The sequence below is a fragment of the Toxorhynchites rutilus genome, chromosome 1, assembly GCF_029784135.1.
Source record: "Toxorhynchites rutilus septentrionalis strain SRP chromosome 1, ASM2978413v1, whole genome shotgun sequence".
NCBI lineage: Eukaryota > Metazoa > Arthropoda > Insecta > Diptera > Culicidae > Toxorhynchites > Toxorhynchites rutilus.
The window spans coordinates 14,365,439-14,371,642 of NC_073744.1; positions in this window are offsets into that span (position 1 = coordinate 14,365,439).

Consider the following 6,204-nt stretch of genomic DNA (forward strand, 5'->3'; position numbering starts at 1 on the left):
AAAATGATCTGCGCAGGACCACGAGATCCCGTGAGTGAGTGACACTGGTCACGGGATCAGTCCGCTGGAGAACTGTCAAATAGGATAGGAAAAGGGAAACAAAAAACACGTAGGGGTTTAACGTGGGAAGATGATGTAGACAAAGCAGGAGTCTGGAACTCGTGAGTTCCCGCCTGCAAGCGGTAAATGTGATCCGTAAAGTGGTCGTCGGCAAGGAACTGAGGAACTCGGCAATGGGGCTTTTGTTTTGCTCGACATTACGTAATCTCGCCCCCCCATGTGAGTCGTGTGAGGATGGTACGGAACGGGACGGAACCGGAAGAAGAAGAAGGATGGACTGGATTCGTCTAGATTGCAATCGGAGCAAGTTGAATGACTGGGAGTAGCTCTCGCACTAGACCGAGGATGGGTTGGGTTGTTTTTTCTTCCTTCCTTAAAGCCATCGGATGTAGTAAGGGATGTTGTAATCTGTCTTGCGGTGGGCGGTAAGTTTATCATATGCATGAGTGAACTGTATTTCAGAGATTTCTTATGGATGATACTTGATGATTAAATGGATTGCTGAATGGAGTACTTCAATCATTGACTTCTTCCGAGAAATGGGCACTGCCCAACTCCTCAACAGGATGTGCATGTGTGTTTTGTGCGGAATGAGTATTTTTTCAACAAATGGAAAAGAAACAAATGCCACACATGACGCTGGTAATCAGTGGCTCCGATGGCCACGTATTTTGTTTCTGTTATATTTTTTTTTGAAAAAAAATATTTTCCCAATTCACACTAGTACACACTTATTCTAGAACTCCCCGGACGCAGTCAAGGTGTGTTATTTAGCTAGATAAAAATATTCAACACTAATAAAACGCTAAAAAAATTACCCAATTTCCAAAACGTTGAGATGGCGACGTTCCTTTGGGAACGTTAGTGCCATTTACAGGCTGACCAAACGTACCGTTTTTTCGACCCTTTTTGATTGTCCCGTCTTTCTATAAACTTGTACCGTATTTTGAGTATAAAGAAAAATTATTTATTTCTTTGTCTTTATTTCCAATGACACAGTACTGCAAAAATTCAACTTTTCTTCTGCCAGGAGCTCCACATATGGTTTTTCATGGGCTTCGACGCAAATCTGAATGTCCTTGAACGCTCTTCACCCTAATGGATAGCGATATATCATTTTAATATTCCAAAAAAATCTGATTTGATTTCTTTACCTATGGTTATATAAGTCATAATTCTGAGGGAACCTAATCTGGTTGCATCCATCTAAAGCTGTAGTCGTACCTTTCTCATATCTGAAGTTTGAGTTGCAGGTCATCCGGAGACCGTACGATTTATCCTTATGTGGTCAAAACCCTTGAGATGGTCACCAATGAGCTATGACAAACCATGCATTTCGATATGTCGAATGATAGGATTTGGTTCTGGTCATAAAGTAGTCACTTTCCTCAGAAACCTGATCCGGAACATGTCTGGTACACGTCAATGAGGTCATATAGGCTTGAATTAATCACGAATAAGCTATTTTTAAAAAATCATGAAGTTTGATACTCCAAAAGCGGGTTTTGTGTTGTTCTAGGTTCTGGAATATACGAGGTATGGTTATTGAATAACGAGACTGGTTACGAAAAAGGGTTATATTTTAAAAATTACGATACAATGATATGTTCCCCTTCAATATACTCCCCTTGGCTCCTCACACACCTTTTCATACGTTTTTCCATTGTTCGAAGCAGTGCTGAAACTCTTCTTTTGTGATGGATATAGATAGAAGACGATATAGGAGTGCATTTAATCACATTGAAATCCATTTCCATTTTCGAACGAAGATCAATTTCGTTAGTGCAAACATCAAATGGACTGAAAACACTTGTCAATATGTAATTGTAGAACGTATGTGAATTGAATTTCCCGAATTTCCCCATTTTCCTTCAGAGTTTTCCGAAAATGTTTAATTCTCATGTTTGGTTGAAATACGTGTATTATTTTTATGGGACCCCCACACGACAGACAGTTTTGATTTGTTGAAAATATGTTTCTTTACAATGTTTAAAAATGGAAACGAAAATGTTGTTCAGAAAAAGATAAATCGTTATGCAATTTGAAAAGTTATTCGATGATAAACACTTCATCTGATTTCCCTAATTCTTTTCAGATACCTTCAGAAACCTTCAGAAAGATGGTGAGCAGAGCCGGAGAATAGCGATGACTACATTGCGACGTTTAGTTTTCAGCCAAACTCAAATAAAAAATCATTAAAAGAAGCTTGTAATTTTTTTCGAATTTGAATTTTAATTTTACTCATTGTATTCGCAGAAATTTTACACAGCTGTCATCGACATAAAATCGAATGTGGTCACGCGTATTCTAGAGCCTGCCCATCCGGAATACATTCAAGGCGTTTTATTTAGCTTAAGAAATCTCAACTAAGTATTGATAAATGACTCTAGTTAATGCATACGTTGAGACGACAAATGTTCCACAGGAAACGTTAACGCCATTCAAGAAGAAGAACAGGAGGCTAAATTTCTTAAAGCATATGAAAAATTTCTACGATACTGTTGGACTTGTTGGACTAAAATGGAAAAAATGGAAGGTTAGCCTAGGAGAAACATTACAGCCCATTCCTGAATGAACAGAGATTGGGATAGATAAAAACATATTGTATGATTAGGAATTATAGAAATAATTGAGATAAAAAGAAGGAAACAAAAAATCTAATTATATTTTGAGTCTGCCCGATATTACCGGACCTGTTGAAAGAATTTTTGCACGATGAACACTATGTGGGCAACGAAAAAGTCGCGACACAATGTTGGACAAAACTTCGATCTGGAATATGACAATTTCTATGATGAAATTTCTAAAAATCCTGATTTGCTTCGCAAAGTATTTCCACCATCTGAATATGAACGCATAAAATTGATTGTAGAGAACAAAGTAGGTCTAAAAATGTTCGATTGTTTGGCTTTATTCCCGATTTTATTCCCTTATTCATGATATTCTACAAAAAAAATTTTTTTTTTTGTTTACGTGTCCCGTTTTTATTCCTGAACTATTGGGTCAGCCTAGCCATTTAAGGAGAAGATGTTGTACCGTAACTTCACCATATTCTACGTAGTTGAGGCTTTTCAAAGTTTAAACCATTCTGTAACTAAAATATATGCACCATATTACAAAGCAGTTAATGCTGTCTTGAAACCATATCATTACGCTACATAAAACTAATTAAAAAAATATTTTTGAAAGTGTTATTTAACCCATTTGTTAATTTTATTAGGCTCATTTAGCAATTCAGCTGTAGCAGAGCCGAATTTATTCGTGTATATTTTTATCTCACTATGAATTTGTTGTATAGTACACAGTAGCCATTAAGGCGTAAGAGTATTCCTATCTCATCCAGTGTAGGAAAAAATCATCTTCGCTAAGCTCCAGTGTTTAGATTTCCGAGCTATGTTGTATACATCGAAAACGTATATATTCCAAACGAAAATCAGATCAAGACAACCAGTGAATATGAGCAAATGAACTTTTGTTCTTCAATTTATTTTGAAGTTTATTTTTCCACACAGTGTCATGTTCATCTTGATTATTGAAGATGTTAGAATTGAATTTCATTTTAGTCAAATGATATCAGCTGTTGTTCATTTTTAACCTGAAGGCAGCTGTGTGCGGTTGATTATTTTTATTTAGTTCGGATTGTACTGATGCTTAAGAAGGCAGTACACTATGAACGCATAAAAAGTATGAGATTTTCGTGATTTTTTTTAACGAGAAAAAAAATTAACATGATTAATCTGATATCATAGTTTTATTAGGTATATATTATTTAACAAACAAAAAATACATTGGTGTCAATTGGACTGTCCCCTGAATGGCTGCAACCGGTTTGTTGAACCCTTGCAGCCAAGACCTTATAAACTGTTGGGAGTTCTGCAAGTTTCTCTAGCGGACCGAGTTCACGCAATTTTTTAAGTGATCTTGGTGGTGAAGTGGTACATAGGATGTTTTCAAAATATTGATTATTAACCAAATTGCAACATGTTTTATAAAAAAGCGTTTTCGCCTCGAAAATCGAGACAAAAAGAATCACCAAAATAATATTTTTTTTTAAATATCGAAAAAATCCTGCGTACGATGACAGGAAATTCAATGGAGAACCTGGGAAAAATAATTTCAATATCGATTGGACCGTTCCGTAAGTAGAACTCCCACCAGTTTGCAAAACATTGTTTCTTCTGTAGCTGCTTCTGACATCCGCACTACTGTTTGTTCGATTCGTTCCTTATCCGATTTTCCGATGAAATTGTTGCACTCCAGTCCAATTTCAAGCTTAAGTTCCTTCATTATCTCCAAATCACCTTGTAGACCATCATTAAGGTTACAAGTTGCTATTTTTGCTGCATTCTCAACACTTTTTAGTAGACACACCAGAGAATATGTTAAGCAAGAATTTATGCATGTCAACAATCATTTTTAGCCACAAATTATGAATTCTGATGTGATTTAAAACAAAAAAACCCTTCACCAATATCCTTCTAAATGCAGCCATTCTTCAGAAAAATATCTATTGTCTTTTTTATGGTAAATAGACTCTTTTAATATGTTTATCGTGTTATATGTTCATGAAATTTTATGAATTTGCTTGTAATTTTCAACAACTTTTCTTAATACATCATTATGATAAAAATATATGTTTAGGAGTTACGTTAAAAAACATTTGAAGACATGTGCGTTAAAACTCTTAAACATAACATGGGTAACTCCTAAACTACAACGTTTAATACCTAGGGAAGCACCGAAACGAACCATCTTGCGTCTGGTTATAAGCTTGTTTGATCCGCTCGGTCTTATCGCCCATCTATTGATACACGGTAAGATAATTATCCAAGAACTTTTATTGTTCCAAAAAAATGACCTGTGCAAAATTTCAGCTCATCGGGCATGATTTAGGGGTGCCTCAAAGCACTCAAAGTTTTCATTTTTTGGCCACTCAGGCTATGTCCTGAAAAGTCGATTTTCGGCCAAAAATCTTTTTTCGTAGTAACACTAGATCGATCGTTTTATGCATTTTAAGTCATTTGGCATCGAAAAAAATTTTCGATTTTCTAAGGTCCATCATGAAGCAATGGAGGCTACTTGGAAAATTTTCGAGGGTGAAAAAATCAAAACTTTAAGCGCTTTGAGCGTTCCCCTAAATCATGTTTAAGCGTTCTTGTTCCCCTAAATCATGTCCGATCGAGCTGAAACTTTGCACAGATCATTTTTTTTGGGCCAATAAACAAAATGTACATGGTGAGTTTTTGAAATTTAACATGACCATTTTCGCTGCCACCCTAATGTAGCTGTAGGGACGGAGAGATACTGGAGGAAACTACCGGTGATGAGTGGAGACCACTGTTCCAGGGAACATTCCAGGGAAACAAAACATTGCCGATGAAGCAACTAAATGGAACAAAGGTCCAGACTTGATGCCATCCGCTTCATAGTTCAATGCACCGGAGTTTCTTCGGCAACCTGAGGAGTATTGGCCGACTGAAATGCTGCAAGAACCTATCGAGGTTCCAGAGGAGCTACGTTTAATACACGTACACGTACACGAGTTATTGATTGTACCAGATTTTCCAAGTGGGAGCGGCTGCTTCGAAACATGGCCTACGTATTTCATTTCGTCGATCGTTGTCGGATTAGTGAAGGTAGAGAAACCATCTCCTGGAGAGTTCTAATTCCAGAAGATTTTGAACGCGATGAGAAAATGTTATGGCGCGAAGCCCAATCTGATGAATATGCGGATGATTTTATAAAGTTGAAGAAACATCATGAAGCAATGGAGGCTACAACTGTCAAGTATGATCCAAAAAGTTTAAAGTTAAGGAAACTTTCACCCTTCCTAGACAAATACGGAGTCATTCGGATGTCTGAACGAATCGAAACACCACCGTGTGCACCGTATGACACGAAATACCCGGTTATTCTACCGAAGAATCATCACTTAACGAAGCTTATGATCGAATGGTATTATATCAAGTACGGCCATCAAAATTCGAAAGCAGTGGTGAAAGAAATAAGACAAAGATTCCACATTTCCGGCCTTCGCTCAGCAGTTAAAAGGGTCATCAAACGATGTACAGGGAAACTTCGATATAACGTACCCTCGATATAACGTCACTCGATATAACGTACATTTTACCTCGATATAACGTA